This window comes from Falco punctatus (assembly GCF_963210335.1).
Source record: "Falco punctatus genome assembly, chromosome: 9".
Lineage (NCBI taxonomy): Eukaryota > Metazoa > Chordata > Aves > Falconiformes > Falconidae > Falco > Falco punctatus.
In genome coordinates, this window is record NC_137589.1 from 21,401,077 (window position 1) to 21,415,095 (window position 14,019).

Here is a 14,019-nt window from a genome sequence, read left to right on the forward strand (position 1 = left end):
CTGCAACACGGGAAGCTCCTTCTGTATATGAGGAAAAACTTCTTCGCTTTGAGGGTGACAAAACCCTGGCACAGGCTGCCCAGAGAGGCTGTGGAGTCTCCTTCTCTGGAGACATTCAAAACCCACCAGGATGCGACTGTGCAATGTGATCTAGGTGGCAGGGGGCTGGGCTAGATGAGCTCCAGAGGTCCCTTCCAAGCCCGACTACTCTGATTCTGTGATCATAGCTGTAGTTACCAAACTTCGCTCTAGTCTTGTAGTTAAAATGGATCTGCCTAGCCTCAGCTGCTGCTGGCTGCTGTGCTGATCAGTGCATTACCCGTTCCCTTTCTGCAACCCCCAGTTCAACATCACTTCCATTTTGGCAATTACTGACTAGATTATTTCAAAATATATTAGTATAGGCTTACTATTTTAGACGTATTAACTGAAAATATAGCTATTGTTGGTGCTGTAGTTGCACTGAATGGTATTGTAAGTCAAACATTAATCAAATATATTCCTTTTCGTGTTCTTTGGGGAGTTAAATGTCTGCGGTGCAGTATTGATGAAGAAGCCTGTATCATGGTAGGGAGAAACTGGAACTTGTAGTTGGTGTAAGTGGATAATGTTAATTAAGAAATCAAGTGTGCCGACTTGGCTCACCTGTAATGGCTTTTTTTTGTAAATGAAGATTTTTACATTAAGATGAAAGAAGACTTGGCATGAAGCAGTTGTATTAGTAATGAGATGCAGGCAGCATTCTGGGAGGAAGATTTCTTGCCAGAACGTACACTTGGATTGGAGAACAAACAGGAGATATTATAAGAATCGAGCTAGAAAACTCCGCTCCTTTAAAATGTTTCTTTCTGTGTAACTGCTGCTCTGCGTTTGGATTTGGATGCCATCACCCAGGTTCTCCTTTTGATCCTGTGCCCACTTACATTCCTTGTTCCATCTTCAATCCTGCATTGGCAATGCTGGTATGAGGACCGAGGGAGCCACGTTGCACTTTGAACCTTGGATGAGGTTTGTTAAGGTGCTTGGGCTTCAAAGCTTCGTGTTCAAGCACAAACTGAAGACCACTTCAGAGCTCCCAGCATAATTCTGTTCAGTCTCCACCTTTCATACCTTTCCCAAATGGCATTACCCTCGGGGATACTTCCTAGGACTGGGTTGACTCAGCTGGAAACAGGGCATGCTTCTCAGCATCAGGAGGGGGCCCCAGTTCTCCTTTTCACTTAGTGAAGCCAGCTGTCTGCAAACATAGAAGGTGTGAGAGAGTCCTGAGGAGCAGAGAAGCAGGGGCAGAGTTCACAGCCGACGGGTTGTGAAATTGCAAGGAAACAAGAATCTGCCAGGGAAGATGCAGTGACTGGGCAGAGTTGTGCACATACTTTATTTATGTTTCTTCCTCCTTGGCTGTTTACTTTTATCTTTTTTCTTCTTGAAAAGTTAATTAGTTTAGTTGTCATCATTAAATTTGGCTTCTTTGCATGTGCTGAAGTATCTTTCAGGCACCTTTGGGAATCATCTGGATGGGTCCATCTTAAAGATACAAGCTTTGTTTATTTTTCATGTAAACATTACATTTCTGAGGAAATGATTGTTTGTTCTGTTCTCTGTAAATGACTCCATAAAGTTGTTTCTTGATTTGAAAACAACCCTGAATTTCTCCCCAAATGAGGTTCATGCATTTGCATTATGAAACTTTAATTCCTTTTTAAAGTTGATAATGCCTGAGAAAATAAATCAATTAAAGATTACTGAAATACTGAAGTGTGCAGTTCTAGTTCTGCACTAACTTAATCCAGGAGCGTCATGAGGCTTAATGAGATGATTTGTCTCTACCAGTATAGTGTTGTGTTTTGTAATTTATATTCATTAACCTTGGACTTAAAAATTGCTCAAATTATAGCACGTCTTCCCATAGGAAACTTCCTCATTAAAATAGTTAACTTCATATAAGAAAAATAACTTTTGATGTTTGGACTTGATTTTATTTCATATATTTTTAGCCAGTTGTTAGGAAACATGCTTTTTGACAAACCTCAGCAATTCCCATCCTTAAATTTTAGAGTTATAATTCGGTTTCAGACAATTTTCAATGTTTGTAGTACTTCTGTAATGTAAGTGCTAACTAAAATTTATTCTAAATATGTTCGATGTTAATGAATATTCATGTAATGAAACATTCTGGTTTGTATTTTCTGGAGTCCAAATATACCTGAACCCATGTATTTTCCTGTTCATTAGCTTCACTGGATTTGTTTTGGGAACACCAGTCTGCAGTTTACAGTGTTTAAGTTAAGCACATGTATGACTCTCTTACCTTTTTCCCCCTAGAGTACTGTGATTTCGTTAAATTTTTTTTCTACCTTTTATGAAGAATGACCACATCTTGGATTTTTCTAATACTTTACATGATTTTAGCAATCCTTATTAATTAACGGAAGCCCTTGATATCCTGGATACGTATTTGATGGAAACATGAAAGGGTCTGACAGACTGTAATTTGCTTCTTAGTTGTATAGCAATATTTGGTGTTTTTCTTAAGATCCACATCTTCTGGATTTAGTTGCTCACATGAGCCTCTCCTTACATCCCTGGGAAGCTGAGCAGTGGCTCTAAGAGTTTCTGTAAGACAGAGAAATTCTGTGTTTCCCACCATAGAGACAGGAGTGTCCTGACATCCCAGGGCATTTGTGGAGTCTGTAATGCTGATGGTTATTGATTCAGTCTTAGATTTGTTTTGCTAGGATTTCAAGATATCCAGATGTTTTTAGGTTTTCTGTCTTTTATAGACTATTGCTGTATTAGAGAACCAGGTCCTGTGTTGAAGAAATGACCTGATAAGTTATTGCTAGTAACAATTATTTAAATGAGGTAGCAAATACTTGACAGATGTGCAGTCAAATAGCTGTTCATTTATGACAACTGAAAAGCAGATTCCCAGCCCTTTTGTAATTGTGATTGTGCTACAATTATGTCACCCCTTTCATGGGTGAAAGACTGATGAGCTTCTAGCACCATTCTCCTCTTTACTGAGTTGATCCTTTAACTATTGCTCTTCTGAAAACTTCTGAACCGTTGCACTTTGTAGACTGCTCTACTTTCTCTCCTGCCCAAATTTCTTGCTCTAGGATGAATATTCAAGGACTTTCTTGAGCGCTTCCTTGCTGAGCTAAAAACTTTGAGCCTACAGACAGAGAAGAAAAGATGCATCATGTAGCAAAGTCTAGTGGGTGAAAATAGGAAAGAAGAGAAATTTTTTTAACAAATGCCTTAATATTACAGCCTCTCTTTCCTCCCTTGCACACATGTACATGCACACATACTTCTCTGGAAAACAGAAGGTAAGTAAGGCTGCATGTGGATTTAAATAGGAAACACCTAGAATCCAGTGTTCCTGGAAAAAGTGATTTGGTTTCTCATTGCTTTAATAAATTTGGTGGATTAAAGGAGACTTTCAGATACTCTGTGTCAGGAAAAATACTGGGAGGGTCTCTTTCTCCTAATTCACTTTTGTTTTTCTTACAGGCTGTTTTAGTAAGGCAGTTTGGTAGTTCTGCAATTTAAGAATCATAAATGACTTGATCTTTTTTCATTTTTTAAAATGTGTTTTCCTTTGGAATACTGCTTTTCTCTCCCAGTCCTTAACATATTTCTAAGAGTTCTTACTCACCTTTGATTTTTTTATTAATGTTAGCAGATTTGAGAGTGGAAGATTGCCAGAGATGGGAAGGAACAGTGGGCTAAATGTCACTTGTCTGGAGAAAAAGTTCTGTGCAATTTGTGGTGGTTTTTCGTTTTCATAGCACCAATAACCAGAGAAGGATATTGGTGGATAATTTTGATGAAAGTGAGGCTTGGAGATCCAGCCTATTTGGGAAGGATTCTTTCTGTTAGGACTGTAAAACATTTGATGCAGAGGTGATACACGCCTGTGTATGTACGTGCTCATTTTGTACAAAGGCTGTAATGAAAGAATTTTATTTTAAGTTAGGAATTCAAACACTCTGAAGTTCTGGATGTACTATTACTTTGTTCTTCCTCCTTTGGTACTGAGCCAAAGGCAGGAGCCTTCTGGAACAAAGGAATGTGATTCCAGGTGGTTTCACAACAAATATGGACATCAGAGGTGAATTAAGATTGTGCCAGTACCTATAAATTTGATGTTTCCAACACCTTGAATGTGAGACCTCACTTAATGTATGTTTTTGTGGGTAATTTTGTTTGTGAAGCTTTAGAAAAATTCTGTCACATACTGCTGAATATATTTAGGAGCAAGATCAGTTTCCTTGTGGACTGCTGTTGAACCTCATGGTTATTAGAATTCTAAACACATGAACAGTGATCGATGTATAATGGGTGTTATTCAAGTTATCCAATTGTCTTTGCATCAAACAAGTGGGGATTATTATTCTCCCAACATCAGCTCCTTAAACAAGCATCTCTAACTCATCCCTATGACAAAGAATTAAAGGCCTAATTCCTGACTATCTACTGAAAGTTTTTAGCAGTTTTAGCATATTTGTGCATCAAAATCTAATATGGAAGCTGAATACTTGTTTTAGGCGTGATTTTCTGCATGGTTAAAGGAGATCTCTTGTTTTACCCTTGTCCACTACCAGCAAAACTTACAGGTTGCGTTCCTCTTGTTTTCAGCCATAGCATTGCACAGTTTTCTTTCTCTCCCCGTTTAGACCAAGGTTTTTTCCTATTTGTAAAAAGTGTGTTGCAAATAAGTTTTTGTTTTCATTAAGAAAAAGTGATTGAAAGAGAAAACTCATTGGCCCAGTTCATCTTCTGCTTCTGCACTGGTTTGTACAACAGCTTTCTGCTGCTCAGCTTGAGACTTCTGTGCCAGCTGCCGCTTCCCAGTGGGGAAAAGCCTGTTATTACAGTGCCCTGGGAAGGGGCTGCTGCTTACCGTCTGAGCTGTTTCCCTCGTGGTGTAGTGTCCTGATGCGGAAGGAAATAGGACTCAAGTGATAGTCTTCTATAGAAGAAATTGCAAGTCGTGACAACTATTGGTTCAGCATACTCTGTACATGTTCTTCACCTGCAGACCATATAATGTGTAGATGTGATTAGCTGCACTTGACAGACTGGGTATATATTAATTCATCCTTGACTTCACTGTAATTGCTTCTGGTGGTTTTGAAGTGTGTCTAAAACTTACCTGTTTGCTGTGACTGCAGATGTGCACCACTGTGCCATTTGCCTGTGGTATGTTGGAGAAGCACTGTGGCTCGGTAGAAAATCATCAGCTGTGCATTAATTGGATATTAAAAATGTATTAAAGTATGTTTCACTTAGTATTTCAGGGATGAAACTATTACTATTCCAAGAAGCATATTTTTCAGATATTTTGAAGATATTTTAACCCCTAGTTTTCATATTTTTATTACCAGCTTCATTTAAAAAGAATAATATTCAAACAGAAAAATCTTGCACTTTCTGTTTTCTTTTAGTATCTTTGAAATGTCTCCACAAAATGATCTTTACCATAGTTAAAGTGGACTTTTGTTCTGATGAGAATATAAAAGAGATGTTCCTATTCTGTTTTCTGCATTCTGATGTATGCTGTTGGACAGCTGTTTAGTATCAGTTGAGGTTCAGCAAAGAAACAGTTTTAGCTGTAATTAATAAATGGAGTAAAATTTTAAGGTTTTGTTTGATTTTTGGTTTTTTTTTTTTCTTCACACCTGAAGAACAGTGCACTGAGCAGAACTTTTTATCTAGAAAAACACAAGGATTTTCATAACAGCTTACTACCAGTCTAAGAAGGAGAAGATATTTTGTTGGGGGAGGATGGGGGTGAAGTCATTTATTTGATCTTTAGAGTAAGGATTGTTCGCTTTACAAGGTGCTTCCCTGGAATCATTCAGTCTAACAAGTTCTGTGCCGAGTATCTGCTCTGTATCAGCTTACCTTGTACAATTGCTTATCTGAAACCAGATCTTGGTTTCTGTGCTGTATTTGCTTCTCTTTTCTGAAGGTTTTCAGGTTTTTGAAAGAGTTTTTCAGTAATGATCTGAATTTGTGGATTGTTTTATTTTTTCAGACTGCTCTATTTGATCATTCCAGCTTTTGATGTTTTATTCTCACTCTGGCAATGTGATGGGGATCTGTGAGGCTGACCACCCTGTTGCTGGGGTCACGTGCCCTGGCTTACTCTGACTTTCTCTTTCACAGAGCTTTCTTCCTGTCTTCTGCACTACAAATAATATCCTGAATACTGTGGAGAGGAAGGAAAACAAGTGAGCTGCTCTATGGATAATGCATTGCGTTCTGCATATACGTAGAATAAGATCCAGCTAGAAAGCCAGAACCAAGGAAGTCACAGAAGATTATTGCTTGGAGAAGCAGGACAAATACAGCATATTCAACTGCCGTTTTTATTGGAACCCTTATCCATCCAGGATTGAAAGGTGAGATTTCCTGTGTATTTTTTTTTTTTATCTTTGGTTTATGCATTTGTTTCAGGGATGCTTTTTTAAAATAAATTTTATATATATATATATAAAAGAAACTGGTGATTTGTCTTTAATGTGTATCTTCATGAAAGTTATTTGAAGAAGCATGCATGTTAATTTGCTGTAGCATGGTCACTTTACTTAGAATTTGGTTTTAGGGCAGTTCTGGTGATTGAATGTCCTTGGGACAGAAATTTCCAAGGTGACCCTTACATGACAGCTTAGTAAAGAGAACTGGACAGGCGCAAAGACTGAATAGAACACTGGAAAACTGGAGGCAGACTGGACTGACAGAGAGATGACAGAAAGGAGCATGACAAGATCCTTGGTAGGAGGCTGAAGTCAGACAAATACAGAATAGAAACAGAGAGTAAGAATGGTAAGAATGAGGTATTGGAAAAATAGCTTGAAGGGGACATCAGTTATTCCATTACTTGATGCTTTTAAATCACAATAATATGGGTTTCAACAAATACCACCATAGGGCTAGCTAAGACATTCTTAACTATGGTTTGCAGGGGATGTTTAAAGAGGTGAAAGTAGTGTTCCCTTCTACCCTTTTCTTATCTGTTTGAGGCTGATAAGAAGAAATGTTTATATGGCTTAAATTACAGTATATAAAATCATAGCTGGTAATGTGATGTGAGGAGGAAGGCCATGGTAAGAATAGAGAAACTATTAGGAAGACTGTGAATTGTCTTATGTGCATTAGAAGCAGTGTTCCTCTTGTTGTGTCTTAAATGGGAAGTAGCTGATACTGGAAGGTGGGACATGTTGGAAGGGGAGAGGGAAAAGGGCACAGGAGCATACCAGGTAGAAACAAAGTGCTAGGAATAGCACCATTCTGAAATACTGACCACATTCTGCATTTCACTGGTAAAATAACTTTTTTCTGGAACCACTGACAAAAGATAGGTGTTTCATGTTTAGTAATGTTTTGAAGTGTGACATTTAAGTATTTGCTCATTGGGTGGCTGCCTGAAAGGCTGCTAACACTGCTTTATGGGGGATGTGTGTTATTAAATGTTACAAAAAATTTGCAGTTTGTGTTCTTGATAATCTCAGTAGTACAACCTGAGCTTTATTTGTGGTATCATCTAAAACTTTATGTAATTAATTCCAGTGTCTAAGATTACTATGTGGACATCTATTTCCCTTGTTGGTCAACCTGATTAATTAAATTTCATGCTACCGATACTCTGAAGGTTATCTAAATTTATACAAATGACAATACAAAGATGGTTTAGTTGTTTGGGGAGGGTTGTTTGGTTCTGGTTTATTTATAAGTAATCTTTTAGCACACTCTGTTATTGATACTCCTTCTAAAGTTTGTCACATGAGCCCCTTAGGTCCAGCTAATAGACAAGACAAATACTGTGAATGTGTTTATGATTGTACTTGTGCTTCCAGTTAAAAAGGGCATTTAAACAATCTATTAGTAGTAAACTCTTGATTTGTGACAGGAGTAGAGCAGTGACACTTGTCAGCATCATGAACTAATGAAAGGTTGTATATAATATAACAACAGGATCACCTTGTTAAATTTTAATGTGCTATGTATTATCTAGGCAGTAAATTTGTTTCTGTGGAGGAAATGGTTAGAATCGACCTAGATAGAAAGTTTTAGGCTACTTTTTATGTCACTGTTTTAGCAGTATATCTCAAAATGACATTCATTTGCAAAGTCAAGTGATGACACAGAACAACAGAAAATTCAAACTGAATGCTGTCTTTATTAATAGTTTACATTTAACTTAATTTTGGAAAAATCTAACTAGGATTAAACCATAGAAAAGCTGTATTGTTGGGCCAAATTACGAATCTCAAGGAATTGTCAAGTTACCGAGGTTTTTCTATTTAGCATTACATTGTGGTTTTCCACTTGTGTGATTAAGTTTAGAGCAGAACATTCAGAAACAGGGAAGTTTAAAAATATTTATTCTGTTAAGCAGTAAGTATCAACCCACTCTAAATTATGAACCGTACCAACCAATTCAAGGAATTGTTCGTTATTCTTTTATAAAGACGAGGCCATTCATGTGTTACATTCTACGTATTTGCTTCTTGAAGTAGAATCAGATTTTGCAATTGTTCCACTGGATTGGACACTACTTTTATGTTGATTTATTTTTTTTTTTAAATCTGATTTTTGAGAAGTGCGTTTCTCAACAGTTGCTTAGTTTATTACTGAATGGATTGTGCTTTCCAGTCTCTGTAGGTAATAAATAGCACATCTATTCAGACAATCGATACCTGGGTATCAAGGGAAATGCTCAAGTTTTCACAAATGTGCTTTAGCAGCTGGGACTCAACTTCACAGAATTTGCATCTGTAAGCAGCATGACCTGTCCCACAAAGACTTTGACTATTTTATATTCAGCTTTGAGCTGAATATTTATTCCTGTATTTAAAGATGACCCTGTTTTCCTCTAAAGCTTAAGAACGGCATGAAAAATTCTTAAACTCTGTGTCTATGATGAATCTGGTATTATATTTAATTTTTTGATTTTTTGGGACAGGAATACCTAGAGTCTGGAACACCTGCTGCTTTTTATTTCTGTGTAAATGCAAAGTGGCAGAAGGCTCTGGAGCGCTGGTTTGACCTGCAGGCGTGCTGCTGGGGGGTGTTGTTTTGGGTTGTTATTTTCTGATCAGGTTGCAGAGGGGTGTAGTCCTCATTGCAAAATCGATACTTTTATGATTATTTTGCATGAAATTAGTGCATTATTCTTCATCTTTTCCAACAAGCTTTTATAATCTCAGGTCTACTCTACTAAATGTTGAATGAATGCCAAAGCTCACAGTCACTGTTTCCTTCCATCCTCAAAATAAAAGCCATCACTTACACTTGAAGGCAGAAGTAGCAGCGAAATTAGACTCATTGTACTTAGCATAGATTGATCTCATGGCTGGTGATGACTGTTCAGCTTCTACTTTCAACCAGTTTTAACTTCTAATTTAAAAATAAATAAAGAATTTAAAAATCCAGCCTTTGGATACAGAAGCTCCTTATTAATTCTTTCATCCCTAATTTCATTCGAAAAGCAGTAAAGAAAGAAATCTGTTATGAATACTGGCCTTGTACAGGCGTGAGGAATGTATTTTCATCTTTAGTTGGCTGTAAAAACGTGTTGGAGAAAGGATCCCAGTTGGTGGATGATAATCTATTAGTACTATATTTGCTGGCACATAGATTGCACACCTTTTTTTCTTTTCTTTTCTTTTCTTTTTTTTTTTTTTTTTTCCTCCCCTCCCCTTTCCCCAATGCTGGCAATCACTTTAGATTTACATACAGATTTCCTGGAAACTTCTTATTTCTTAGCAATGGCACCTATGCTGATGTCCGGAAGCTTGATTTGAATCAATAAATGTAATGAGTAGTAAGATTAATTCTCCCAGCACTCCAGAATCTTTTGGCAGTTACATTAAACTTTCAAATCGCATATAAATTTTTCAAGCAAATTTATTTAGTGGATTCTGTTTATGGCTCCCTTGGACCATATAAGAATGTAATAAGACATGCTTTAGAAAAAAGGAGGGGTGGTGAAGGAGCAGGTGACCAGTACCACCCAACCTGAACTCACAGAATCAGCAAAATGCTGTCAGCTGTACATTGCTTCTAATGTGCTTCATTTAGAAAGAGAACATCTAGTGAACTGACTTTAGGGAATGGGAATGTGTTTTGGTCATTTTTCTTTTGTCTGTGCAGACTAAGCTGTTTTATATTTGCTTTATGGAAATTTGATGTATTGGGCAGAAAAATGGTATAACCAGATAAAGTGCATTAAAAAACCAAAGAGATTTCATCTTTCAGATATTTCAAGGATTGTTTTCCCTTTCATACAGCTGAAAATCATCAAACTGCTATCCAGTCTGAAATGGCCAGCTTTTGACTGAATCAGAATAACTCTGCCTTTCCGTTTTTAGTTTAAGTCCACAGGTAGTTCTTTAGTTGTACAGGAGAGAGAAGTAGGTCTTTGGCACGTGTGGATGAGTTGGTTTGACAATATGCTGCGTTGCATATATAAAATAATCAGTAGCATTAGGGAATATTTAAAATTCTGCTTTTATTTAAGCAGCTGTGGTGTTTAAATAATGGATTTAGCATGGCATACTGCATGAAAAGACATTAGATACTAATAGTTCTGAAGTTTAACAGTCTCCTATATGATACCTACATAATCAAGAATAATTGTTGCTTCTGTTACCTTGTAATAATGCTCTTGCTTTAGGAGGGAAGATTATTTACACATTTTTGTCAACAAAATATTTGTTGTATTTAGCATAAAAAAACCAACTATGGTGGAAAGACTGGATGTGTATTAACTGAAGGTAACTGTGCTCTCAATGACCTGGCCTATCATGAAGACATTTCCAGGTTTTCCTTTGAATGATACTGTTTGTTATGCAGGACATGAAAGTTAAAACTCTGACCTGAAGCCCACTCAAGAGATTAGGTAATTTAGAAGTCAGTTTGTGATGGAGTAGGCAGTGACAAAAGCCAACACTATGTAGGTGGTTATTCTTACCTCTGCACAATAAACTGCTTAGTCCAAGTGTATTTTTCCATTTGAAGATAATCTGAGATTTGGTGTTAATTAGCCTACACGTTCTGTTGGTGTAATCCCATGCATGCAGTCTTTCAGTTTGCATGCACATATATACACACACCTGTGGATATTTGTTTTCATTTGTGTTGCATGTTTGCACAGAGTATAAATATATATGGAATTATTTTTTAATGTATGGTTCTTCTAATTACAGAAATATGCATCTCAGGTTGAAAATAATTGAAATTTTATGTTTATCTTCAAGTCTGGCATTCAGGCCATATCAGTTTTCAGATCACTGCAAGGAATTTATTATAGCATAACAACTCCAAAAGGATATTTTGCACATTTCTTTCTGTAGATACCGTTATAGTATAATCAGAAAGGTAACATCTAAAAATATTAATAGAATAATCCTGATGCTTACTGTTATTTGATTGTCTGATGTTTCTTTTTGAAAGGAGAGGACAACCTCATTGCCTTGGATTTATTTAGTTATTTTATCTGAAAAATGTATACTGGACATCCGTATATTATGACCATGTACAAGTCTCTGAAGTTGCCCAAACTAACTTAGAGAAAAGGTTGCCTTACAGACCTTGAAAAGCTGGTAGACATAGGTTAATGTCTTTTTGTGACACCACAGGTTGTTCTCAGTGGCCTTTTTTTTACTAATTCAGTGAGTAGGTTTATACTAATAATAAATAAAAAAACACTCAACAAACACCTGCCTTTAGTCTGTGGAGTGTCAGATTTTGTGTAATCTGAGGAATTAATTATACCTGTAAGCTTTCAACTGTACATGGTGTCAGATGTAATCAAAATATTCTTTGAAGATATTCAATAGCAAACTTCCTGAGAAAACCACCACATCTGCCTCTCTGTTTTAAGGTAAAATGAGGATTTTTGTACAAAAGTCTTGCCTCAAGAGACTGTCAGAGACTTTAAGGCATTATTTTTTGCTGTTGTAGAGCATAGTGATAAAACTTTCCCAGATCTCGTAATGACACATATATATGGTGTATTTGTCCCAGTTGGAGCCACTAACTTTGTGTGGATTCTCTTATTTAAAATCGCTTACTGCGCAGCAGACAATGGGGATTTTTTAGAAGGGTTCTGTATCAAGAGCTTTTGGCCAAATCCTTCACTGGTGGGTTTTACATAAGTTAGGCAGCTGGGACTTCAGCAGAGAAATCTTTAACATGAACAAATAATTGATTAGAAAGTAGGAAATAGAATTAAAAGTCTAGAATCAGTCCTCTGTAAAGGAAGGAGTTCATCACCAGGGTACAATCGGGATCTGTGATGTTCACTATATTCATAACTGACATGGAAAATAGGCTTACTGGGGAGATGAGAAAACTTGATGCTAGTAATTTGCTTAGGAGGTTCTAAAGACAAGTGCTGACAAGAGCCACAGAAGAACCTGTGAGTGCCATTAAAATGCCAAATTAAATTCATTGTAATTGCCAAAAGATGCAAATGGTAGAGTAAGCATTCTAACTTCATCTCCGATTTGATTTTTACCATTTGGGAGCAAGAGTTTAAACTTGCAGCAGATAGTTTCACAAATATGTCCAGTCGATATTTGTCAATCAGTAAATTGGAAAGGTGTGACAAAGAGGGTAGATAGAAATCAGTTGTTTAATAGTGCTTTGAGTGCCCAGGGTGATCTCAGATGAAGCTTACAGAAGCCAGGGCTCAATGCAAAGAGGAGAGGTGGATTTTCACCCCACTGGAGTTTGAGCTGTTGGACACACTTCCAGTGGATTTTGTAGGTGCTGGAAGTTCACACAAGCTAAAGGGAAGAACAGATATTTTTATAGAGGAGAAATCCATTGCAAGTTACTGAGCAAGTGAACTGAATATGGTTTGACAGCTCCCTGATCTGGAAATGGTTGAACATGGAAAAAGACTCAAGGGTGAGTGTGGTTTTTTTCTTATTCCTTTCCCTTGGCTTGTGCTTTTGACATGATCAGAGGCAAGGAAGTGGCCTAGCCCTCCAGACTGCTCTGTTATGGCCTTTTTTACCTTTAGCATTGTGCCTATGTCCTGGTTTTGGCTCGGGTAGAGTTATGATTCTTCTTAGTAGCTGGTGCAGTGCTGTGTTTTGAATTTTGTGGGAGAATAATGTTGATAGGACACTGATGGTTTTTCCTTGTAGCTCAGAAACGTTTATACTAAGTGAAGGACTTTTCAGTTTCTCAGGCCCAGCCAGTGAGAAGACTGGAGGGGCACAAGAAGTTGGGAGGGGACACAGCCAGGACAGCTGGCCTGAACTGGCCAAAGGGATATTCCATACCACGGAACGTCATGCTGAGATTACAAACTGAGGGAAAAAGGGAAGGGTGGACATCTCTCATTGTGGCATTTGTCTTCCCAAGTAACTGTTAGGCGTGATGGAGCCCCACTTCCCTGGGGATGGCTGAGCACCCGCCTGCCCATGGGCAGTGGTGAATTAATTCCTCTTTTTGCTTTGCTTGCATGTGTGGCTTTTGCTTTACCTATTAAATGGTCTTTATGTCAATCCACACATTTTCTCACTTTTAGCCTTCTGATTCTCTCCATCATCCCACTGTGATGGGAGTGAGCAAGCAGCTGTGTGGGGCTCAGTTGCCAACTGGGGTTAAACCATAACAGCCAAGTGTTACCATAGGATCTGTCTGCATGGGAGTAGGGCTAAAATTCATTAATACCCATTACACATCTCAGCAGAAATTGTGTTTTTATTTGAGAGTACTACTGGGACAGGCATGCAAGTAGAATTTTTCAGTGTGAGTGAAAGCTAAACCACAATGAGCTAACCAGAGGATGCAAGCTCTGTGTATAAAGACTTAAGATAATTATCTCTTCAGCCTGTTTGGTTGCAGTTTACAGGAAGGCGTTTGACTGACATGAAGTCTGTCTCTGTGAGTATTCACTATAGCTGTATGTCTGGGCAGGAGTGCTTGCTACCTTTCTGGTGTTTATCCCAAATGTCAGGCTGGTGTTGGCAGTTTGACATATAC

At 37.7% G+C, this 14,019-nt stretch overlaps 1 protein-coding gene across 1 annotated transcript in view; it reads left to right on the forward strand.

Annotated features, from left to right (window-relative positions):
- Positions 1-14,019, forward strand: part of PCDH15 (protocadherin related 15) — an 878,455-nt gene that overhangs the window by 141,039 nt on the left and 723,397 nt on the right. Inside the window, exon 4 of the mRNA XM_080401549.1 lies at positions 6,181-6,416. The gene's annotated coding sequence lies outside the window, so the exon portion shown is untranslated. The remainder of the gene's footprint in view (positions 1-6,180; positions 6,417-14,019) is intronic.